The 20,905-nt window shown below is 55.0% G+C and overlaps 47 non-coding genes across 47 annotated transcripts; 9 read left to right on the top strand and 38 right to left on the bottom strand.

The window, feature by feature from the left end:
* Positions 1-284: 284 nt before the first annotated feature.
* Positions 285-358, bottom strand: Trnai-aau. The gene has a single exon. It is a non-coding gene; the product is annotated as a tRNA-Ile (tRNA).
* A 198-nt stretch (positions 359-556) lies between these two features.
* On the bottom strand, positions 557-628 carry Trnae-uuc. Its single transcript has one exon. It is a non-coding gene; the product is annotated as a tRNA-Glu (tRNA).
* Positions 629-933: 305 nt separating this feature from the next.
* On the bottom strand, positions 934-1,006 carry Trnam-cau. Its single transcript has one exon. It is a non-coding gene; the product is annotated as a tRNA-Met (tRNA).
* Positions 1,007-1,386: 380 nt separating this feature from the next.
* Trnag-gcc lies at positions 1,387-1,457 on the bottom strand. Its single transcript has one exon. It is a non-coding gene; the product is annotated as a tRNA-Gly (tRNA).
* Positions 1,458-1,782: 325 nt separating this feature from the next.
* Trnag-ucc lies at positions 1,783-1,854 on the top strand. Its single transcript has one exon. It is a non-coding gene; the product is annotated as a tRNA-Gly (tRNA).
* A 598-nt stretch (positions 1,855-2,452) lies between these two features.
* Trnai-aau lies at positions 2,453-2,526 on the bottom strand. The gene has a single exon. It is a non-coding gene; the product is annotated as a tRNA-Ile (tRNA).
* Positions 2,527-2,724: 198 nt separating this feature from the next.
* On the bottom strand, positions 2,725-2,796 carry Trnae-uuc. Its single transcript has one exon. It is a non-coding gene; the product is annotated as a tRNA-Glu (tRNA).
* Positions 2,797-3,101: 305 nt separating this feature from the next.
* Trnam-cau lies at positions 3,102-3,174 on the bottom strand. The gene has a single exon. It is a non-coding gene; the product is annotated as a tRNA-Met (tRNA).
* Positions 3,175-3,554: 380 nt separating this feature from the next.
* Trnag-gcc lies at positions 3,555-3,625 on the bottom strand. The gene has a single exon. It is a non-coding gene; the product is annotated as a tRNA-Gly (tRNA).
* A 325-nt stretch (positions 3,626-3,950) lies between these two features.
* On the top strand, positions 3,951-4,022 carry Trnag-ucc. Its single transcript has one exon. It is a non-coding gene; the product is annotated as a tRNA-Gly (tRNA).
* Positions 4,023-4,620: 598 nt separating this feature from the next.
* Positions 4,621-4,694, bottom strand: Trnai-aau. The gene has a single exon. It is a non-coding gene; the product is annotated as a tRNA-Ile (tRNA).
* A 198-nt stretch (positions 4,695-4,892) lies between these two features.
* On the bottom strand, positions 4,893-4,964 carry Trnae-uuc. The gene has a single exon. It is a non-coding gene; the product is annotated as a tRNA-Glu (tRNA).
* A 305-nt stretch (positions 4,965-5,269) lies between these two features.
* Trnam-cau lies at positions 5,270-5,342 on the bottom strand. The gene has a single exon. It is a non-coding gene; the product is annotated as a tRNA-Met (tRNA).
* A 380-nt stretch (positions 5,343-5,722) lies between these two features.
* Positions 5,723-5,793, bottom strand: Trnag-gcc. Its single transcript has one exon. It is a non-coding gene; the product is annotated as a tRNA-Gly (tRNA).
* Positions 5,794-6,118: 325 nt separating this feature from the next.
* Trnag-ucc lies at positions 6,119-6,190 on the top strand. The gene has a single exon. It is a non-coding gene; the product is annotated as a tRNA-Gly (tRNA).
* A 598-nt stretch (positions 6,191-6,788) lies between these two features.
* Trnai-aau lies at positions 6,789-6,862 on the bottom strand. The gene has a single exon. It is a non-coding gene; the product is annotated as a tRNA-Ile (tRNA).
* Positions 6,863-7,060: 198 nt separating this feature from the next.
* Positions 7,061-7,132, bottom strand: Trnae-uuc. Its single transcript has one exon. It is a non-coding gene; the product is annotated as a tRNA-Glu (tRNA).
* A 305-nt stretch (positions 7,133-7,437) lies between these two features.
* Trnam-cau lies at positions 7,438-7,510 on the bottom strand. The gene has a single exon. It is a non-coding gene; the product is annotated as a tRNA-Met (tRNA).
* Positions 7,511-7,890: 380 nt separating this feature from the next.
* Positions 7,891-7,961, bottom strand: Trnag-gcc. Its single transcript has one exon. It is a non-coding gene; the product is annotated as a tRNA-Gly (tRNA).
* A 325-nt stretch (positions 7,962-8,286) lies between these two features.
* Trnag-ucc lies at positions 8,287-8,358 on the top strand. Its single transcript has one exon. It is a non-coding gene; the product is annotated as a tRNA-Gly (tRNA).
* Positions 8,359-8,956: 598 nt separating this feature from the next.
* On the bottom strand, positions 8,957-9,030 carry Trnai-aau. Its single transcript has one exon. It is a non-coding gene; the product is annotated as a tRNA-Ile (tRNA).
* A 198-nt stretch (positions 9,031-9,228) lies between these two features.
* On the bottom strand, positions 9,229-9,300 carry Trnae-uuc. The gene has a single exon. It is a non-coding gene; the product is annotated as a tRNA-Glu (tRNA).
* A 305-nt stretch (positions 9,301-9,605) lies between these two features.
* Positions 9,606-9,678, bottom strand: Trnam-cau. Its single transcript has one exon. It is a non-coding gene; the product is annotated as a tRNA-Met (tRNA).
* A 380-nt stretch (positions 9,679-10,058) lies between these two features.
* Trnag-gcc lies at positions 10,059-10,129 on the bottom strand. Its single transcript has one exon. It is a non-coding gene; the product is annotated as a tRNA-Gly (tRNA).
* Positions 10,130-10,454: 325 nt separating this feature from the next.
* Positions 10,455-10,526, top strand: Trnag-ucc. Its single transcript has one exon. It is a non-coding gene; the product is annotated as a tRNA-Gly (tRNA).
* A 598-nt stretch (positions 10,527-11,124) lies between these two features.
* On the bottom strand, positions 11,125-11,198 carry Trnai-aau. Its single transcript has one exon. It is a non-coding gene; the product is annotated as a tRNA-Ile (tRNA).
* Positions 11,199-11,396: 198 nt separating this feature from the next.
* Positions 11,397-11,468, bottom strand: Trnae-uuc. The gene has a single exon. It is a non-coding gene; the product is annotated as a tRNA-Glu (tRNA).
* Positions 11,469-11,773: 305 nt separating this feature from the next.
* Trnam-cau lies at positions 11,774-11,846 on the bottom strand. Its single transcript has one exon. It is a non-coding gene; the product is annotated as a tRNA-Met (tRNA).
* Positions 11,847-12,226: 380 nt separating this feature from the next.
* Trnag-gcc lies at positions 12,227-12,297 on the bottom strand. Its single transcript has one exon. It is a non-coding gene; the product is annotated as a tRNA-Gly (tRNA).
* A 325-nt stretch (positions 12,298-12,622) lies between these two features.
* Positions 12,623-12,694, top strand: Trnag-ucc. The gene has a single exon. It is a non-coding gene; the product is annotated as a tRNA-Gly (tRNA).
* A 598-nt stretch (positions 12,695-13,292) lies between these two features.
* Positions 13,293-13,366, bottom strand: Trnai-aau. Its single transcript has one exon. It is a non-coding gene; the product is annotated as a tRNA-Ile (tRNA).
* Positions 13,367-13,564: 198 nt separating this feature from the next.
* Trnae-uuc lies at positions 13,565-13,636 on the bottom strand. The gene has a single exon. It is a non-coding gene; the product is annotated as a tRNA-Glu (tRNA).
* Positions 13,637-13,941: 305 nt separating this feature from the next.
* Trnam-cau lies at positions 13,942-14,014 on the bottom strand. Its single transcript has one exon. It is a non-coding gene; the product is annotated as a tRNA-Met (tRNA).
* Positions 14,015-14,394: 380 nt separating this feature from the next.
* On the bottom strand, positions 14,395-14,465 carry Trnag-gcc. Its single transcript has one exon. It is a non-coding gene; the product is annotated as a tRNA-Gly (tRNA).
* Positions 14,466-14,790: 325 nt separating this feature from the next.
* On the top strand, positions 14,791-14,862 carry Trnag-ucc. Its single transcript has one exon. It is a non-coding gene; the product is annotated as a tRNA-Gly (tRNA).
* Positions 14,863-15,460: 598 nt separating this feature from the next.
* On the bottom strand, positions 15,461-15,534 carry Trnai-aau. The gene has a single exon. It is a non-coding gene; the product is annotated as a tRNA-Ile (tRNA).
* Positions 15,535-15,732: 198 nt separating this feature from the next.
* On the bottom strand, positions 15,733-15,804 carry Trnae-uuc. The gene has a single exon. It is a non-coding gene; the product is annotated as a tRNA-Glu (tRNA).
* Positions 15,805-16,109: 305 nt separating this feature from the next.
* Positions 16,110-16,182, bottom strand: Trnam-cau. The gene has a single exon. It is a non-coding gene; the product is annotated as a tRNA-Met (tRNA).
* Positions 16,183-16,562: 380 nt separating this feature from the next.
* Positions 16,563-16,633, bottom strand: Trnag-gcc. Its single transcript has one exon. It is a non-coding gene; the product is annotated as a tRNA-Gly (tRNA).
* Positions 16,634-16,958: 325 nt separating this feature from the next.
* Positions 16,959-17,030, top strand: Trnag-ucc. The gene has a single exon. It is a non-coding gene; the product is annotated as a tRNA-Gly (tRNA).
* A 598-nt stretch (positions 17,031-17,628) lies between these two features.
* On the bottom strand, positions 17,629-17,702 carry Trnai-aau. Its single transcript has one exon. It is a non-coding gene; the product is annotated as a tRNA-Ile (tRNA).
* Positions 17,703-17,899: 197 nt separating this feature from the next.
* On the bottom strand, positions 17,900-17,972 carry Trnae-uuc. The gene has a single exon. It is a non-coding gene; the product is annotated as a tRNA-Glu (tRNA).
* A 305-nt stretch (positions 17,973-18,277) lies between these two features.
* Trnam-cau lies at positions 18,278-18,350 on the bottom strand. Its single transcript has one exon. It is a non-coding gene; the product is annotated as a tRNA-Met (tRNA).
* A 383-nt stretch (positions 18,351-18,733) lies between these two features.
* On the bottom strand, positions 18,734-18,804 carry Trnag-gcc. The gene has a single exon. It is a non-coding gene; the product is annotated as a tRNA-Gly (tRNA).
* A 325-nt stretch (positions 18,805-19,129) lies between these two features.
* Positions 19,130-19,201, top strand: Trnag-ucc. The gene has a single exon. It is a non-coding gene; the product is annotated as a tRNA-Gly (tRNA).
* A 598-nt stretch (positions 19,202-19,799) lies between these two features.
* On the bottom strand, positions 19,800-19,873 carry Trnai-aau. Its single transcript has one exon. It is a non-coding gene; the product is annotated as a tRNA-Ile (tRNA).
* Positions 19,874-20,071: 198 nt separating this feature from the next.
* On the bottom strand, positions 20,072-20,143 carry Trnae-uuc. Its single transcript has one exon. It is a non-coding gene; the product is annotated as a tRNA-Glu (tRNA).
* Between the last annotated feature and the right edge of the window lie 762 nt (positions 20,144-20,905).

Genomic DNA, 20,905 nt, shown 5'->3' with positions numbered 1-20,905 from the left:
AACTGCCAATAGTACCCTGTGTTCCCATGCGCTCACCCGCCCAAGTACTGACAGGGGCCAAAGTGGTTGCGCATCGGCAATCGGACATTTTCTTTCATTTTCTCTTTATCGGTTGAGAACCAGTGTATTCAAGATATTATGGCCATTGCCGAGTGAATGATGTAGCGCTTCCCGACGAGTCGGGTTCGGATCCTCTGTCAACTTCCACGCAGGGTGATGATCTTTTGGTCATCACACTCGCCAGCTGAAATCGGCGCTGCCTTTTCGTAGTAGTAAAAGAGCAGTGGCCCGTGGGGGGATCGAACCCACGACCTTCGCGTTATTAGCACGACGCTCTAACCAACTGAGCTAACGGGCCCCAGCAGATGCAGTTGCTCAGCCCTACGCTGGAAACTGGTGGCATGAAGCCGTACACCATTTCTATGGTCGTCGTGCGTCTGCTTCCCTAGTCTATATTCTGCTGACGGTCACGAAACAGTAGCTATATTGCGAGCAGGACGGGAAACGGCCGCTCGGACAGCTCAAACTTGTCACGACTCGTGTGGAAAAAATTCCGTTCCGGTACCGGGAATCGAACCCGGGCCTCCTGGGTGAAAGCCAGGTATCCTAGCCACTAGACCACACCGGATGCGGCCGTTTCGTTCGACCGTTCGTACGGTCGCTTGTCGCATTTCGTGTCGAGTGCCGCGTCGGCGCCCTTCTCTCTTTGCGAGCATCTTTGCACAGACTGACTGGCAAGGCGCGCACCTCAAACGCCGCAGAGCAATGCTTTTGGCTTCATGCTCTGCTGGGAGAAGAGGAAAAGGGAAGCTGTAAGTAGCAATAACAGGAGGTAAACATTTTCCCGCTGAAGCGTTGAAAAGTTGTGGATAACAAACAAGAACTACGTTGGCGCCCTAGCAACAGCGCCACCATCAGTCACAGAAAATTAAATGCCCCGGGTGAGGATCGAACTCACGACCTTAAGATTATGAGACTTACGCGCTGCCTACTGCGCTACCGAGGCACGGGTGCACCACTGGTCCTGGAAACTGGGTAAATACCGTACCCAATATTAGACGTAGAGACACTGTACTTCCTGGGTAACGTGTTCTGTTGCTACACGCGCACTGCCGGCCCAGTTGATTGCGGTGTTGCTGCAGCTGTTGCAACGATAGGCAGCACTCCTTGTCGTTAAAGCTCAGTGCCTCGGAGGCACCTGGACACAGCAACTTGTGAGGCCAAGCCGACGCTAGTCTGCAGAACATCATGCGAGCGTCCTAGTGGGGACCGGCGAGTGCTGCGTTCTCGGTTCTTCTCAAGGGAATCCAGCTATATATTCTTGCGGATCGTGCATCTCAAGCGCGCAAGCCACACGGCAGCATTATCGCGGGAAAAGCAAAATGATGCATCGGCCGGGAATCGAACCCGGGCCGCCCGCGTGGCAGGCGAGCATTCTACCACTGAACCACCGATGCTGGGGCCAGCGGCAACTTCACGCTGCTTCCCGAGCAGATGTCTCAAGGGAAAGTGGGACTGCCGTCAAGCGCCGTAGCATTCTGTGGAGAAGATGCTGCAGACGCTGAATCCTGCACTGCACTGCTTAAAAATGCCGCCAGAACGCGGTCCTCGCCGGCGCCGACTCTTGCCAAAGGATGCGAAATGTGCGCGGATACGCTGTCCGAATGCGTCTGGATGTGCTCCCCTAGCCTACCTCGAAATGCGCCTGCCAGGTACGATCACCTTCGGCCGCTGCCGACAGGCGGGAAGCCGACACAGCGCGGAGGCGGGGCGCTCGCTTGTGCGGTGGTGGTGTAATGGTCAGCATAGTTGCCTTCCAAGCAGTTGATCCGGGTTCGATTCCCGGCCACCGCAGCAGGCTTTTAATTTCGCGTATGAGTACTTTTGCCACGCGCTCTTAAATTATTGTTTTTCCGGCCTCCTACTCGCTGCATACCAGCCCTTAGTGTGTCTCGACTTGTCTCGACTTTGCTCGGCTGACGCGAGAGCTGACGCTCTCAAATCGGCCTATATCAAAACGACAAGCACGAGAAACGACTGAGAGAGGTAAAGAGAGGTGAGGCTAGGCGATGGACACACAGCACGCCCCCTTCATTTCACGGTGGCGTCTCCCTGACCGAATCGGGCTGCAGCTCCGAAAACTAAGGAGAAACAAAAATAGGAAGTAAAACTGCCAATAGTACCCTGTGTTCCCATGCGCTCACCCGCCCAAGTACTGACAGGGGCCAAAGTGGTTGCGCATCGGCAATCGGACATTTTCTTTCATTTTCTCTTTATCGGTTGAGAACCAGTGTATTCAAGATATTATGGCCATTGCCGAGTGAATGATGTAGCGCTTCCCGACGAGTCGGGTTCGGATCCTCTGTCAACTTCCACGCAGGGTGATGATCTTTTGGTCATCACACTCGCCAGCTGAAATCGGCGCTGCCTTTTCGTAGTAGTAAAAGAGCAGTGGCCCGTGGGGGGATCGAACCCACGACCTTCGCGTTATTAGCACGACGCTCTAACCAACTGAGCTAACGGGCCCCAGCAGATGCAGTTGCTCAGCCCTACGCTGGAAACTGGTGGCATGAAGCCGTACACCATTTCTATGGTCGTCGTGCGTCTGCTTCCCTAGTCTATATTCTGCTGACGGTCACGAAACAGTAGCTATATTGCGAGCAGGACGGGAAACGGCCGCTCGGACAGCTCAAACTTGTCACGACTCGTGTGGAAAAAATTCCGTTCCGGTACCGGGAATCGAACCCGGGCCTCCTGGGTGAAAGCCAGGTATCCTAGCCACTAGACCACACCGGATGCGGCCGTTTCGTTCGACCGTTCGTACGGTCGCTTGTCGCATTTCGTGTCGAGTGCCGCGTCGGCGCCCTTCTCTCTTTGCGAGCATCTTTGCACAGACTGACTGGCAAGGCGCGCACCTCAAACGCCGCAGAGCAATGCTTTTGGCTTCATGCTCTGCTGGGAGAAGAGGAAAAGGGAAGCTGTAAGTAGCAATAACAGGAGGTAAACATTTTCCCGCTGAAGCGTTGAAAAGTTGTGGATAACAAACAAGAACTACGTTGGCGCCCTAGCAACAGCGCCACCATCAGTCACAGAAAATTAAATGCCCCGGGTGAGGATCGAACTCACGACCTTAAGATTATGAGACTTACGCGCTGCCTACTGCGCTACCGAGGCACGGGTGCACCACTGGTCCTGGAAACTGGGTAAATACCGTACCCAATATTAGACGTAGAGACACTGTACTTCCTGGGTAACGTGTTCTGTTGCTACACGCGCACTGCCGGCCCAGTTGATTGCGGTGTTGCTGCAGCTGTTGCAACGATAGGCAGCACTCCTTGTCGTTAAAGCTCAGTGCCTCGGAGGCACCTGGACACAGCAACTTGTGAGGCCAAGCCGACGCTAGTCTGCAGAACATCATGCGAGCGTCCTAGTGGGGACCGGCGAGTGCTGCGTTCTCGGTTCTTCTCAAGGGAATCCAGCTATATATTCTTGCGGATCGTGCATCTCAAGCGCGCAAGCCACACGGCAGCATTATCGCGGGAAAAGCAAAATGATGCATCGGCCGGGAATCGAACCCGGGCCGCCCGCGTGGCAGGCGAGCATTCTACCACTGAACCACCGATGCTGGGGCCAGCGGCAACTTCACGCTGCTTCCCGAGCAGATGTCTCAAGGGAAAGTGGGACTGCCGTCAAGCGCCGTAGCATTCTGTGGAGAAGATGCTGCAGACGCTGAATCCTGCACTGCACTGCTTAAAAATGCCGCCAGAACGCGGTCCTCGCCGGCGCCGACTCTTGCCAAAGGATGCGAAATGTGCGCGGATACGCTGTCCGAATGCGTCTGGATGTGCTCCCCTAGCCTACCTCGAAATGCGCCTGCCAGGTACGATCACCTTCGGCCGCTGCCGACAGGCGGGAAGCCGACACAGCGCGGAGGCGGGGCGCTCGCTTGTGCGGTGGTGGTGTAATGGTCAGCATAGTTGCCTTCCAAGCAGTTGATCCGGGTTCGATTCCCGGCCACCGCAGCAGGCTTTTAATTTCGCGTATGAGTACTTTTGCCACGCGCTCTTAAATTATTGTTTTTCCGGCCTCCTACTCGCTGCATACCAGCCCTTAGTGTGTCTCGACTTGTCTCGACTTTGCTCGGCTGACGCGAGAGCTGACGCTCTCAAATCGGCCTATATCAAAACGACAAGCACGAGAAACGACTGAGAGAGGTAAAGAGAGGTGAGGCTAGGCGATGGACACACAGCACGCCCCCTTCATTTCACGGTGGCGTCTCCCTGACCGAATCGGGCTGCAGCTCCGAAAACTAAGGAGAAACAAAAATAGGAAGTAAAACTGCCAATAGTACCCTGTGTTCCCATGCGCTCACCCGCCCAAGTACTGACAGGGGCCAAAGTGGTTGCGCATCGGCAATCGGACATTTTCTTTCATTTTCTCTTTATCGGTTGAGAACCAGTGTATTCAAGATATTATGGCCATTGCCGAGTGAATGATGTAGCGCTTCCCGACGAGTCGGGTTCGGATCCTCTGTCAACTTCCACGCAGGGTGATGATCTTTTGGTCATCACACTCGCCAGCTGAAATCGGCGCTGCCTTTTCGTAGTAGTAAAAGAGCAGTGGCCCGTGGGGGGATCGAACCCACGACCTTCGCGTTATTAGCACGACGCTCTAACCAACTGAGCTAACGGGCCCCAGCAGATGCAGTTGCTCAGCCCTACGCTGGAAACTGGTGGCATGAAGCCGTACACCATTTCTATGGTCGTCGTGCGTCTGCTTCCCTAGTCTATATTCTGCTGACGGTCACGAAACAGTAGCTATATTGCGAGCAGGACGGGAAACGGCCGCTCGGACAGCTCAAACTTGTCACGACTCGTGTGGAAAAAATTCCGTTCCGGTACCGGGAATCGAACCCGGGCCTCCTGGGTGAAAACCAGGTATCCTAGCCACTAGACCACACCGGATGCGGCCGTTTCGTTCGACCGTTCGTACGGTCGCTTGTCGCATTTCGTGTCGAGTGCCGCGTCGGCGCCCTTCTCTCTTTGCGAGCATCTTTGCACAGACTGACTGGCAAGGCGCGCACCTCAAACGCCGCAGAGCAATGCTTTTGGCTTCATGCTCTGCTGGGAGAAGAGGAAAAGGGAAGCTGTAAGTAGCAATAACAGGAGGTAAACATTTTCCCGCTGAAGCGTTGAAAAGTTGTGGATAACAAACAAGAACTACGTTGGCGCCCTAGCAACAGCGCCACCATCAGTCACAGAAAATTAAATGCCCCGGGTGAGGATCGAACTCACGACCTTAAGATTATGAGACTTACGCGCTGCCTACTGCGCTACCGAGGCACGGGTGCACCACTGGTCCTGGAAACTGGGTAAATACCGTACCCAATATTAGACGTAGAGACACTGTACTTCCTGGGTAACGTGTTCTGTTGCTACACGCGCACTGCCGGCCCAGTTGATTGCGGTGTTGCTGCAGCTGTTGCAACGATAGGCAGCACTCCTTGTCGTTAAAGCTCAGTGCCTCGGAGGCACCTGGACACAGCAACTTGTGAGGCCAAGCCGACGCTAGTCTGCAGAACATCATGCGAGCGTCCTAGTGGGGACCGGCGAGTGCTGCGTTCTCGGTTCTTCTCAAGGGAATCCAGCTATATATTCTTGCGGATCGTGCATCTCAAGCGCGCAAGCCACACGGCAGCATTATCGCGGGAAAAGCAAAATGATGCATCGGCCGGGAATCGAACCCGGGCCGCCCGCGTGGCAGGCGAGCATTCTACCACTGAACCACCGATGCTGGGGCCAGCGGCAACTTCACGCTGCTTCCCGAGCAGATGTCTCAAGGGAAAGTGGGACTGCCGTCAAGCGCCGTAGCATTCTGTGGAGAAGATGCTGCAGACGCTGAATCCTGCACTGCACTGCTTAAAAATGCCGCCAGAACGCGGTCCTCGCCGGCGCCGACTCTTGCCAAAGGATGCGAAATGTGCGCGGATACGCTGTCCGAATGCGTCTGGATGTGCTCCCCTAGCCTACCTCGAAATGCGCCTGCCAGGTACGATCACCTTCGGCCGCTGCCGACAGGCGGGAAGCCGACACAGCGCGGAGGCGGGGCGCTCGCTTGTGCGGTGGTGGTGTAATGGTCAGCATAGTTGCCTTCCAAGCAGTTGATCCGGGTTCGATTCCCGGCCACCGCAGCAGGCTTTTAATTTCGCGTATGAGTACTTTTGCCACGCGCTCTTAAATTATTGTTTTTCCGGCCTCCTACTCGCTGCATACCAGCCCTTAGTGTGTCTCGACTTGTCTCGACTTTGCTCGGCTGACGCGAGAGCTGACGCTCTCAAATCGGCCTATATCAAAACGACAAGCACGAGAAACGACTGAGAGAGGTAAAGAGAGGTGAGGCTAGGCGATGGACACACAGCACGCCCCCTTCATTTCACGGTGGCGTCTCCCTGACCGAATCGGGCTGCAGCTCCGAAAACTAAGGAGAAACAAAAATAGGAAGTAAAACTGCCAATAGTACCCTGTGTTCCCATGCGCTCACCCGCCCAAGTACTGACAGGGGCCAAAGTGGTTGCGCATCGGCAATCGGACATTTTCTTTCATTTTCTCTTTATCGGTTGAGAACCAGTGTATTCAAGATATTATGGCCATTGCCGAGTGAATGATGTAGCGCTTCCCGACGAGTCGGGTTCGGATCCTCTGTCAACTTCCACGCAGGGTGATGATCTTTTGGTCATCACACTCGCCAGCTGAAATCGGCGCTGCCTTTTCGTAGTAGTAAAAGAGCAGTGGCCCGTGGGGGGATCGAACCCACGACCTTCGCGTTATTAGCACGACGCTCTAACCAACTGAGCTAACGGGCCCCAGCAGATGCAGTTGCTCAGCCCTACGCTGGAAACTGGTGGCATGAAGCCGTACACCATTTCTATGGTCGTCGTGCGTCTGCTTCCCTAGTCTATATTCTGCTGACGGTCACGAAACAGTAGCTATATTGCGAGCAGGACGGGAAACGGCCGCTCGGACAGCTCAAACTTGTCACGACTCGTGTGGAAAAAATTCCGTTCCGGTACCGGGAATCGAACCCGGGCCTCCTGGGTGAAAGCCAGGTATCCTAGCCACTAGACCACACCGGATGCGGCCGTTTCGTTCGACCGTTCGTACGGTCGCTTGTCGCATTTCGTGTCGAGTGCCGCGTCGGCGCCCTTCTCTCTTTGCGAGCATCTTTGCACAGACTGACTGGCAAGGCGCGCACCTCAAACGCCGCAGAGCAATGCTTTTGGCTTCATGCTCTGCTGGGAGAAGAGGAAAAGGGAAGCTGTAAGTAGCAATAACAGGAGGTAAACATTTTCCCGCTGAAGCGTTGAAAAGTTGTGGATAACAAACAAGAACTACGTTGGCGCCCTAGCAACAGCGCCACCATCAGTCACAGAAAATTAAATGCCCCGGGTGAGGATCGAACTCACGACCTTAAGATTATGAGACTTACGCGCTGCCTACTGCGCTACCGAGGCACGGGTGCACCACTGGTCCTGGAAACTGGGTAAATACCGTACCCAATATTAGACGTAGAGACACTGTACTTCCTGGGTAACGTGTTCTGTTGCTACACGCGCACTGCCGGCCCAGTTGATTGCGGTGTTGCTGCAGCTGTTGCAACGATAGGCAGCACTCCTTGTCGTTAAAGCTCAGTGCCTCGGAGGCACCTGGACACAGCAACTTGTGAGGCCAAGCCGACGCTAGTCTGCAGAACATCATGCGAGCGTCCTAGTGGGGACCGGCGAGTGCTGCGTTCTCGGTTCTTCTCAAGGGAATCCAGCTATATATTCTTGCGGATCGTGCATCTCAAGCGCGCAAGCCACACGGCAGCATTATCGCGGGAAAAGCAAAATGATGCATCGGCCGGGAATCGAACCCGGGCCGCCCGCGTGGCAGGCGAGCATTCTACCACTGAACCACCGATGCTGGGGCCAGCGGCAACTTCACGCTGCTTCCCGAGCAGATGTCTCAAGGGAAAGTGGGACTGCCGTCAAGCGCCGTAGCATTCTGTGGAGAAGATGCTGCAGACGCTGAATCCTGCACTGCACTGCTTAAAAATGCCGCCAGAACGCGGTCCTCGCCGGCGCCGACTCTTGCCAAAGGATGCGAAATGTGCGCGGATACGCTGTCCGAATGCGTCTGGATGTGCTCCCCTAGCCTACCTCGAAATGCGCCTGCCAGGTACGATCACCTTCGGCCGCTGCCGACAGGCGGGAAGCCGACACAGCGCGGAGGCGGGGCGCTCGCTTGTGCGGTGGTGGTGTAATGGTCAGCATAGTTGCCTTCCAAGCAGTTGATCCGGGTTCGATTCCCGGCCACCGCAGCAGGCTTTTAATTTCGCGTATGAGTACTTTTGCCACGCGCTCTTAAATTATTGTTTTTCCGGCCTCCTACTCGCTGCATACCAGCCCTTAGTGTGTCTCGACTTGTCTCGACTTTGCTCGGCTGACGCGAGAGCTGACGCTCTCAAATCGGCCTATATCAAAACGACAAGCACGAGAAACGACTGAGAGAGGTAAAGAGAGGTGAGGCTAGGCGATGGACACACAGCACGCCCCCTTCATTTCACGGTGGCGTCTCCCTGACCGAATCGGGCTGCAGCTCCGAAAACTAAGGAGAAACAAAAATAGGAAGTAAAACTGCCAATAGTACCCTGTGTTCCCATGCGCTCACCCGCCCAAGTACTGACAGGGGCCAAAGTGGTTGCGCATCGGCAATCGGACATTTTCTTTCATTTTCTCTTTATCGGTTGAGAACCAGTGTATTCAAGATATTATGGCCATTGCCGAGTGAATGATGTAGCGCTTCCCGACGAGTCGGGTTCGGATCCTCTGTCAACTTCCACGCAGGGTGATGATCTTTTGGTCATCACACTCGCCAGCTGAAATCGGCGCTGCCTTTTCGTAGTAGTAAAAGAGCAGTGGCCCGTGGGGGGATCGAACCCACGACCTTCGCGTTATTAGCACGACGCTCTAACCAACTGAGCTAACGGGCCCCAGCAGATGCAGTTGCTCAGCCCTACGCTGGAAACTGGTGGCATGAAGCCGTACACCATTTCTATGGTCGTCGTGCGTCTGCTTCCCTAGTCTATATTCTGCTGACGGTCACGAAACAGTAGCTATATTGCGAGCAGGACGGGAAACGGCCGCTCGGACAGCTCAAACTTGTCACGACTCGTGTGGAAAAAATTCCGTTCCGGTACCGGGAATCGAACCCGGGCCTCCTGGGTGAAAGCCAGGTATCCTAGCCACTAGACCACACCGGATGCGGCCGTTTCGTTCGACCGTTCGTACGGTCGCTTGTCGCATTTCGTGTCGAGTGCCGCGTCGGCGCCCTTCTCTCTTTGCGAGCATCTTTGCACAGACTGACTGGCAAGGCGCGCACCTCAAACGCCGCAGAGCAATGCTTTTGGCTTCATGCTCTGCTGGGAGAAGAGGAAAAGGGAAGCTGTAAGTAGCAATAACAGGAGGTAAACATTTTCCCGCTGAAGCGTTGAAAAGTTGTGGATAACAAACAAGAACTACGTTGGCGCCCTAGCAACAGCGCCACCATCAGTCACAGAAAATTAAATGCCCCGGGTGAGGATCGAACTCACGACCTTAAGATTATGAGACTTACGCGCTGCCTACTGCGCTACCGAGGCACGGGTGCACCACTGGTCCTGGAAACTGGGTAAATACCGTACCCAATATTAGACGTAGAGACACTGTACTTCCTGGGTAACGTGTTCTGTTGCTACACGCGCACTGCCGGCCCAGTTGATTGCGGTGTTGCTGCAGCTGTTGCAACGATAGGCAGCACTCCTTGTCGTTAAAGCTCAGTGCCTCGGAGGCACCTGGACACAGCAACTTGTGAGGCCAAGCCGACGCTAGTCTGCAGAACATCATGCGAGCGTCCTAGTGGGGACCGGCGAGTGCTGCGTTCTCGGTTCTTCTCAAGGGAATCCAGCTATATATTCTTGCGGATCGTGCATCTCAAGCGCGCAAGCCACACGGCAGCATTATCGCGGGAAAAGCAAAATGATGCATCGGCCGGGAATCGAACCCGGGCCGCCCGCGTGGCAGGCGAGCATTCTACCACTGAACCACCGATGCTGGGGCCAGCGGCAACTTCACGCTGCTTCCCGAGCAGATGTCTCAAGGGAAAGTGGGACTGCCGTCAAGCGCCGTAGCATTCTGTGGAGAAGATGCTGCAGACGCTGAATCCTGCACTGCACTGCTTAAAAATGCCGCCAGAACGCGGTCCTCGCCGGCGCCGACTCTTGCCAAAGGATGCGAAATGTGCGCGGATACGCTGTCCGAATGCGTCTGGATGTGCTCCCCTAGCCTACCTCGAAATGCGCCTGCCAGGTACGATCACCTTCGGCCGCTGCCGACAGGCGGGAAGCCGACACAGCGCGGAGGCGGGGCGCTCGCTTGTGCGGTGGTGGTGTAATGGTCAGCATAGTTGCCTTCCAAGCAGTTGATCCGGGTTCGATTCCCGGCCACCGCAGCAGGCTTTTAATTTCGCGTATGAGTACTTTTGCCACGCGCTCTTAAATTATTGTTTTTCCGGCCTCCTACTCGCTGCATACCAGCCCTTAGTGTGTCTCGACTTGTCTCGACTTTGCTCGGCTGACGCGAGAGCTGACGCTCTCAAATCGGCCTATATCAAAACGACAAGCACGAGAAACGACTGAGAGAGGTAAAGAGAGGTGAGGCTAGGCGATGGACACACAGCACGCCCCCTTCATTTCACGGTGGCGTCTCCCTGACCGAATCGGGCTGCAGCTCCGAAAACTAAGGAGAAACAAAAATAGGAAGTAAAACTGCCAATAGTACCCTGTGTTCCCATGCGCTCACCCGCCCAAGTACTGACAGGGGCCAAAGTGGTTGCGCATCGGCAATCGGACATTTTCTTTCATTTTCTCTTTATCGGTTGAGAACCAGTGTATTCAAGATATTATGGCCATTGCCGAGTGAATGATGTAGCGCTTCCCGACGAGTCGGGTTCGGATCCTCTGTCAACTTCCACGCAGGGTGATGATCTTTTGGTCATCACACTCGCCAGCTGAAATCGGCGCTGCCTTTTCGTAGTAGTAAAAGAGCAGTGGCCCGTGGGGGGATCGAACCCACGACCTTCGCGTTATTAGCACGACGCTCTAACCAACTGAGCTAACGGGCCCCAGCAGATGCAGTTGCTCAGCCCTACGCTGGAAACTGGTGGCATGAAGCCGTACACCATTTCTATGGTCGTCGTGCGTCTGCTTCCCTAGTCTATATTCTGCTGACGGTCACGAAACAGTAGCTATATTGCGAGCAGGACGGGAAACGGCCGCTCGGACAGCTCAAACTTGTCACGACTCGTGTGGAAAAAATTCCGTTCCGGTACCGGGAATCGAACCCGGGCCTCCTGGGTGAAAGCCAGGTATCCTAGCCACTAGACCACACCGGATGCGGCCGTTTCGTTCGACCGTTCGTACGGTCGCTTGTCGCATTTCGTGTCGAGTGCCGCGTCGGCGCCCTTCTCTCTTTGCGAGCATCTTTGCACAGACTGACTGGCAAGGCGCGCACCTCAAACGCCGCAGAGCAATGCTTTTGGCTTCATGCTCTGCTGGGAGAAGAGGAAAAGGGAAGCTGTAAGTAGCAATAACAGGAGGTAAACATTTTCCCGCTGAAGCGTTGAAAAGTTGTGGATAACAAACAAGAACTACGTTGGCGCCCTAGCAACAGCGCCACCATCAGTCACAGAAAATTAAATGCCCCGGGTGAGGATCGAACTCACGACCTTAAGATTATGAGACTTACGCGCTGCCTACTGCGCTACCGAGGCACGGGTGCACCACTGGTCCTGGAAACTGGGTAAATACCGTACCCAATATTAGACGTAGAGACACTGTACTTCCTGGGTAACGTGTTCTGTTGCTACACGCGCACTGCCGGCCCAGTTGATTGCGGTGTTGCTGCAGCTGTTGCAACGATAGGCAGCACTCCTTGTCGTTAAAGCTCAGTGCCTCGGAGGCACCTGGACACAGCAACTTGTGAGGCCAAGCCGACGCTAGTCTGCAGAACATCATGCGAGCGTCCTAGTGGGGACCGGCGAGTGCTGCGTTCTCGGTTCTTCTCAAGGGAATCCAGCTATATATTCTTGCGGATCGTGCATCTCAAGCGCGCAAGCCACACGGCAGCATTATCGCGGGAAAAGCAAAATGATGCATCGGCCGGGAATCGAACCCGGGCCGCCCGCGTGGCAGGCGAGCATTCTACCACTGAACCACCGATGCTGGGGCCAGCGGCAACTTCACGCTGCTTCCCGAGCAGATGTCTCAAGGGAAAGTGGGACTGCCGTCAAGCGCCGTAGCATTCTGTGGAGAAGATGCTGCAGACGCTGAATCCTGCACTGCACTGCTTAAAAATGCCGCCAGAACGCGGTCCTCGCCGGCGCCGACTCTTGCCAAAGGATGCGAAATGTGCGCGGATACGCTGTCCGAATGCGTCTGGATGTGCTCCCCTAGCCTACCTCGAAATGCGCCTGCCAGGTACGATCACCTTCGGCCGCTGCCGACAGGCGGGAAGCCGACACAGCGCGGAGGCGGGGCGCTCGCTTGTGCGGTGGTGGTGTAATGGTCAGCATAGTTGCCTTCCAAGCAGTTGATCCGGGTTCGATTCCCGGCCACCGCAGCAGGCTTTTAATTTCGCGTATGAGTACTTTTGCCACGCGCTCTTAAATTATTGTTTTTCCGGCCTCCTACTCGCTGCATACCAGCCCTTAGTGTGTCTCGACTTGTCTCGACTTTGCTCGGCTGACGCGAGAGCTGACGCTCTCAAATCGGCCTATATCAAAACGACAAGCACGAGAAACGACTGAGAGAGGTAAAGAGAGGTGAGGCTAGGCGATGGACACACAGCACGCCCCCTTCATTTCACGGTGGCGTCTCCCTGACCGAATCGGGCTGCAGCTCCGAAAACTAAGGAGAAACAAAAATAGGAAGTAAAACTGCCAATAGTACCCTGTGTTCCCATGCGCTCACCCGCCCAAGTACTGACAGGGGCCAAAGTGGTTGCGCATCGGCAATCGGACATTTTCTTTCATTTTCTCTTTATCGGTTGAGAACCAGTGTATTCAAGATATTATGGCCATTGCCGAGTGAATGATGTAGCGCTTCCCGACGAGTCGGGTTCGGATCCTCTGTCAACTTCCACGCAGGGTGATGATCTTTTGGTCATCACACTCGCCAGCTGAAATCGGCGCTGCCTTTTCGTAGTAGTAAAAGAGCAGTGGCCCGTGGGGGGATCGAACCCACGACCTTCGCGTTATTAGCACGACGCTCTAACCAACTGAGCTAACGGGCCCCAGCAGATGCAGTTGCTCAGCCCTACGCTGGAAACTGGTGGCATGAAGCCGTACACCATTTCTATGGTCGTCGTGCGTCTGCTTCCCTAGTCTATATTCTGCTGACGGTCACGAAACAGTAGCTATATTGCGAGCAGGACGGGAAACGGCCGCTCGGACAGCTCAAACTTGTCACGACTCGTGTGGAAAAAATTCCGTTCCGGTACCGGGAATCGAACCCGGGCCTCCTGGGTGAAAACCAGGTATCCTAGCCACTAGACCACACCGGATGCGGCCGTTTCGTTCGACCGTTCGTACGGTCGCTTGTCGCATTTCGTGTCGAGTGCCGCGTCGGCGCCCTTCTCTCTTTGCGAGCATCTTTGCACAGACTGACTGGCAAGGCGCGCACCTCAAACGCCGCAGAGCAATGCTTTTGGCTTCATGCTCTGCTGGGAGAAGAGGAAAAGGGAAGCTGTAAGTAGCAATAACAGGAGGTAAACATTTTCCCGCTGAAGCGTTGAAAAGTTGTGGATAACAAACAAGAACTACGTTGGCGCCCTAGCAACAGCGCCACCATCAGTCACAGAAAATTAAATGCCCCGGGTGAGGATCGAACTCACGACCTTAAGATTATGAGACTTACGCGCTGCCTACTGCGCTACCGAGGCACGGGTGCACCACTGGTCCTGGAAACTGGGTAAATACCGTACCCAATATTAGACGTAGAGACACTGTACTTCCTGGGTAACGTGTTCTGTTGCTACACGCGCACTGCCGGCCCAGTTGATTGCGGTGTTGCTGCAGCTGTTGCAACGATAGGCAGCACTCCTTGTCGTTAAAGCTCAGTGCCTCGGAGGCACCTGGACACAGCAACTTGTGAGGCCAAGCCGACGCTAGTCTGCAGAACATCATGCGAGCGTCCTAGTGGGGACCGGCGAGTGCTGCGTTCTCGGTTCTTCTCAAGGGAATCCAGCTATATATTCTTGCGGATCGTGCATCTCAAGCGCGCAAGCCACACGGCAGCATTATCGCGGGAAAAGCAAAATGATGCATCGGCCGGGAATCGAACCCGGGCCGCCCGCGTGGCAGGCGAGCATTCTACCACTGAACCACCGATGCTGGGGCCAGCGGCAACTTCACGCTGCTTCCCGAGCAGATGTCTCAAGGGAAAGTGGGACTGCCGTCAAGCGCCGTAGCATTCTGTGGAGAAGATGCTGCAGACGCTGAATCCTGCACTGCACTGCTTAAAAATGCCGCCAGAACGCGGTCCTCGCCGGCGCCGACTCTTGCCAAAGGATGCGAAATGTGCGCGGATACGCTGTCCGAATGCGTCTGGATGTGCTCCCCTAGCCTACCTCGAAATGCGCCTGCCAGGTACGATCACCTTCGGCCGCTGCCGACAGGCGGGAAGCCGACACAGCGCGGAGGCGGGGCGCTCGCTTGTGCGGTGGTGGTGTAATGGTCAGCATAGTTGCCTTCCAAGCAGTTGATCCGGGTTCGATTCCCGGCCACCGCAGCAGGCTTTTAATTTCGCGTATGAGTACTTTTGCCACGCGCTCTTAAATTATTGTTTTTCCGGCCTCCTACTCGCTGCATACCAGCCCTTAGTGTGTCTCGACTTGTCTCGACTTTGCTCGGCTGACGCGAGAGCTGACGCTCTCAAATCGGCCTATATCAAAACGACAAGCACGAGAAACGACTGAGAGAGGTAAAGAGAGGTGAGGCTAGGCGATGGACACACAGCACGCCCCCTTCATTTCACGGTGGCGTCTCCCTGACCGAATCGGGCTGCAGCTCCGAAAACTAAGGAGAAACAAAAATAGGAAGTAAAACTGCCAATAGTACCCTGTGTTCCCATGCGCTCACCCGCCCAAGTACTGACAGGGGCCAAAGTGGTTGCGCATCGGCAATCGGACATTTTCTTTCATTTTCTCTTTATCGGTTGAGAACCAGTGTATTCAAGATATTATGGCCATTGCCGAGTGAATGATGTAGCGCTTCCCGACGAGTCGGGTTCGGATCCTCTGTCAACTTCCACGCAGGGTGATGATCTTTTGGTCATCACACTCGCCAGCTGAAATCGGCGCTGCCTTTTCGTAGTAGTAAAAGAGCAGTGGCCCGTGGGGGGATCGAACCCACGACCTTCGCGTTATTAGCACGACGCTCTAACCAACTGAGCTAACGGGCCCCAGCAGATGCAGTTGCTCAGCCCTACGCTGGAAACTGGTGGCATGAAGCCGTACACCATTTCTATGGTCGTCGTGCGTCTGCTTCCCTAGTCTATATTCTGCTGACGGTCACGAAACAGTAGCTATATTGCGAGCAGGACGGGAAACGGCCGCTCGGACAGCTCAAACTTGTCACGACTCGTGTGGAAAAAATTCCGTTCCGGTACCGGGAATCGAACCCGGGCCTCCTGGGTGAAAACCAGGTATCCTAGCCACTAGACCACACCGGATGCGGCCGTTTCGTTCGACCGTTCGTACGGTCGCTTGTCGCATTTCGTGTCGAGTGCCGCGTCGGCGCCCTTCTCTCTTTGCGAGCATCTTTGCACAGACTGACTGGCAAGGCGCGCACCTCAAACGCCGCAGAGCAATGCTTTTGGCTTCATGCTCTGCTGGGAGAAGAGGAAAAGGGAAGCTGTAAGTAGCAATAACAGGAGGTAAACATTTTCCCGCTGAAGCGTTGAAAAGTTGTGGATAACAAACAAGAACTACGTTGGCGCCCTAGCAACAGCGCCACCATCAGTCACAGAAAATTAAATGCCCCGGGTGAGGATCGAACTCACGACCTTAAGATTATGAGACTTACGCGCTGCCTACTGCGCTACCGAGGCACGGGTGCACCACTGGTCCTGGAAACTGGGTAAATACCGTACCCAATATTAGACGTAGAGACACTGTACTTCCTGGGTAACGTGTTCTGTTGCTACACGCGCACTGCCGGCCCAGTTGATTGCGGTGTTGCTGCAGCTGTTGCAACGATAGGCAGCACTCCTTGTCGTTAAAGCTCAGTGCCTCGGAGGCACCTGGACACAGCAACTTGTGAGGCCAAGCCGACGCTAGTCTGCAGAACATCATGCGAGCGTCCTAGTGGGGACCGGCGAGTGCTGCGTTCTCGGTTCTTCTCAAGGGAATCCAGCTATATATTCTTGCGGATCGTGCATCTCAAGCGCGCAAGCCACACGGCAGCATTATCGCGGGAAAAGCAAAATGATGCATCGGCCGGGAATCGAACCCGGGCCGCCCGCGTGGCAGGCGAGCATTCTACCACTGAACCACCGATGCTGGGGCCAGCGGCAACTTCACGCTGCTTCCCGAGCAGATGTCTCAAGGGAAAGTGGGACTGCCGTCAAGCGCCGTAGCATTCTGTGGAGAAGATGCTGCAGACGCTGAATCCTGCACTGCACTGCTTAAAAATGCCGCCAGAACGCGGTCCTCGCCGGCGCCGACTCTTGCCAAAGGATGCGAAATGTGCGCGGATACGCTGTCCGAATGCGTCTGGATGTGCTCCCCTAGCCTACCTCGAAATGCGCCTGCCAGGTACGATCACCTTCGGCCGCTGCCGACAGGCGGGAAGCCGACACAGCGCGGAGGCGGGGCGCTCGCTTGTGCGGTGGTGGTGTAATGGTCAGCATAGTTGCCTTCCAAGCAGTTGATCCGGGTTCGATTCCCGGCCACCGCAGCAGGCTTTTAATTTCGCGTATGAGTACTTTTGCCACGCGCTCTTAAATTATTGTTTTTCCGGCCTCCTACTCGCTGCATACCAGCCCTTAGTGTGTCTCGACTTGTCTCGACTTTGCTCGGCTGACGCGAGAGCTGACGCTCTCAAATCGGCCTATATCAAAACGACAAGCACGAGAAACGACTGAGAGAGGTAAAGAGAGGTGAGGCTAGGCGATGGACACACAGCACGCCCCCTTCATTTCACGGTGGCGTCTCCCTGACCGAATCGGGCTGCAGCTCCGAAAACTAAGGAGAAACAAAAATAGGAAGTAAAACTGCCAATAGTACCCTGTGTTCCCATGCGCTCACCCGCCCAAGTACTGACAGGGGCCAAAGTGGTTGCGCATCGGCAATCGGACATTTTCTTTCATTTTCTCTTTATCGGTTGAGAACCAGTGTATTCAAGATATTATGGCCATTGCCGAGTGAATGATGTAGCGCTTCCCGACGAGTCGGGTTCGGATCCTCTGTCAACTTCCACGCAGGGTGATGATCTTTTGGTCATCACACTCGCCAGCTGAAATCGGCGCTGCCTTTTCGTAGTAGTAAAAGAGCAGTGGCCCGTGGGGGGATCGAACCCACGACCTTCGCGTTATTAGCACGACGCTCTAACCAACTGAGCTAACGGGCCCCAGCAGATGCAGTTGCTCAGCCCTACGCTGGAAACTGGTGGCATGAAGCCGTACACCATTTCTATGGTCGTCGTGCGTCTGCTTCCCTAGTCTATATTCTGCTGACGGTCACGAAACAGTAGCTATATTGCGAGCAGGACGGAAACGGCCGCTCGGACAGCTCAAACTTGTCACGACTCGTGTGGAAAAAATTCCGTTCCGGTACCGGGAATCGAACCCCGGGCCTCCTGGGTGAAAGCCAGGTATCCTAGCCACTAGACCACACCGGATGCGGCCGTTTCGTTCGACCGTTCGTACGGTCGCTTGTCGCATTTCGTGTCGAGTGCCGCGTCGGCGCCCTTCTCTCTTTGCGAGCATCTTTGCACAGACTGACTGGCAAGGCGCGCACCTCAAACGCCGCAGAGCAATGCTTTTGGCTTCATGCTCTGCTGGGAGAAGAGGAAAAGGGAAGCTGTAAGTAGCAATAACAGGAGGTAAACATTTTCCCGCTGAAGCGTTGAAAAGTTGTGGATAACAAAACAAGAACTACGTTGGCGCCCTAGCAACAGCGCCACCATCAGTCACAGAAATTAAATGCCCCGGGTGAGGATCGAACTCACGACCTTAAGATTATGAGACTTACGCGCTGCCTACTGCGCTACCGAGGCACGGGTGCACCACTGGTCCTGGAAACTGGGGTAAATACCGTACCCAATATTAGACGTAGAGACACTGTACTTCCTGGGTAACGTGTTCTGTTGCTACACGCGCACTGCCGGCCCCAGTTGATTGCGGTGTTGCTGCAGCTGTTGCAACGATAGGCAGCACTCCTTGTCGTTAAAGCTCAGTGCCTCGGAGGCACCTGGACACAGCAACTTGTGAGGCCAAGCCGACGCTAGTCTGCAGAACATCATGCGAGCGTCCCTAGTGGGGACCGGCGAGTGCTGCGTTCTCGGTTCTTCTCAAGGGAATCCAGCTATATATTCTTGCGGATCGTGCATCTCAAGCGCGCAAGCCACACGGCAGCATTATCGCGGGAAAAGCAAAATGATGCATCGGCCGGGAATCGAACCCGGGCCGCCCGCGTGGCAGGCGAGCATTCTACCACTGAACCACCGATGCTGGGGCCAGCGGCAACTTCACGCTGCTTCCCGAGCAGATGTCTCAAGGGAAAGTGGGACTGCCGTCAAGCGCCGTAGCATTCTGTGGAGAAGATGCTGCAGACGCTGAATCCTGCACTGCACTGCTTAAAAATGCCGCCAGAACGCGGTCCTCGCCGGCGCCGACTCTTGCCAAAGGATGCGAAATGTGCGCGGATACGCTGTCCGAATGCGTCTGGATGTGCTCCCCTAGCCTACCTCGAAATGCGCCTGCCAGGTACGATCACCTTCGGCCGCTGCCGACAGGCGGGAAGCCGACACAGCGCGGAGGCGGGGCGCTCGCTTGTGCGGTGGTGGTGTAATGGTCAGCATAGTTGCCTTCCAAGCAGTTGATCCGGGTTCGATTCCCGGCCACCGCAGCAGGCTTTTAATTTCGCGTATGAGTACTTTTGCCACGCGCTCTTAAATTATTGTTTTTCCGGCCTCCTACTCGCTGCATACCAGCCCTTAGTGTGTCTCGACTTGTCTCGACTTTGCTCGGCTGACGCGAGAGCTGACGCTCTCAAATCGGCCTATATCAAAACGACAAGCACGAGAAACGACTGAGAGAGGTAAAGAGAGGTGAGGCTAGGCGATGGACACACAGCACGCCCCCTTCATTTCACGGTGGCGTCTCCCTGACCGAATCGGGCTGCAGCTCCGAAAACTAAGGAGAAACAAAAATAGGAAGTAAAACTGCCAATAGTACCCTGTGTTCCCATGCGCTCACCCGCCCAAGTACTGACAGGGGCCAAAGTGGTTGCGCATCGGCAATCGGACATTTTCTTTCATTTTCTCTTTATCGGTTGAGAACCAGTGTATTCAAGATATTATGGCCATTGCCGAGTGAATGATGTAGCGCTTCCCGACGAGTCGGGTTCGGATCCTCTGTCAACTTCCACGCAGGGTGATGATCTTTTGGTCATCACACTCGCCAGCTGAAATCGGCGCTGCCTTTTCGTAGTAGTAAAAGAGCAGTGGCCCGTGGGGGGATCGAACCCACGACCTTCGCGTTATTAGCACGACGCTCTAACCAACTGAGCTAACGGGCCCCAGCAGATGCAGTTGCTCAGCCCTACGCTGGAAACTGGTGGCATGAAGCCGTACACCATTTCTATGGTCGTCGTGCGTCTGCTTCCCTAGTCTATATTCTGCTGACGGTCACGAAACAGTAGCTATATTGCGAGCAGGACGGGAAACGGCCGCTCGGACAGCTCAAACTTGTCACGACTCGTGTGGAAAAAATTCCGTTCCGGTACCGGGAATCGAACCCGGGCCTCCTGGGTGAAAGCCAGGTATCCTAGCCACTAGACCACACCGGATGCGGCCGTTTCGTTCGACCGTTCGTACGGTCGCTTGTCGCATTTCGTGTCGAGTGCCGCGTCGGCGCCCTTCTCTCTTTGCGAGCATCTTTGCACAGACTGACTGGCAAGGCGCGCACCTCAAACGCCGCAGAGCAATGCTTTTGGCTTCATGCTCTGCTGGGAGAAGAGGAAAAGGGAAGCTGTAAGTAGCAATAACAGGAGGTAAACATTTTCCCGCTGAAGCGTTGAAAAGTTGTGGATAACAAACAAGAACTACGTTGGCGCCCTAGCAACAGCGCCACCATCAGTCACAGAAAATTAAATGCCCCGGTGAGGATCGAACTCACGACCTTAAGATTATGAGACTTACGCGCTGCCTACTGCGCTACCGAGGCACGGGTGCACCACTGGTCCTGGAAACTGGGTAAATACCGTACCCAATATTAGACGTAGAGACACTGTACTTCCTGGGTAACGTGTTTCTGTTGCTACACGCGCACTGCCGGCCCAGTTGATTGCGGTGTTGCTGCAGCTGTTGCAACGATAGGCAGCACTCCTTGTCGTTAAAGCTCAGTGCCTCGGAGGCACCTGGACACAGCAACTTGTGAGGCCAAGCCGACGCTAGTCTGCAGAACATCATGCGAGCGTCCTAGTGGGGACCGGCGAGTGCTGCGTTCTCGGTTCTTCTCAAGGGAATCCAGCTATATATTCTTGCGGATCGTGCATCTCAAGCGCGCAAGCCACACGGCAGCATTATCGCGGGAAAAGCAAAATGATGCA

Source organism: Schistocerca piceifrons, unplaced genomic scaffold, assembly GCF_021461385.2.
Source record: "Schistocerca piceifrons isolate TAMUIC-IGC-003096 unplaced genomic scaffold, iqSchPice1.1 HiC_scaffold_579, whole genome shotgun sequence".
Lineage (NCBI taxonomy): Eukaryota > Metazoa > Arthropoda > Insecta > Orthoptera > Acrididae > Schistocerca > Schistocerca piceifrons.
Note: the sequence above shows the minus strand (reverse complement) of the source record. Positions and strands in the feature narration are given on the sequence as shown.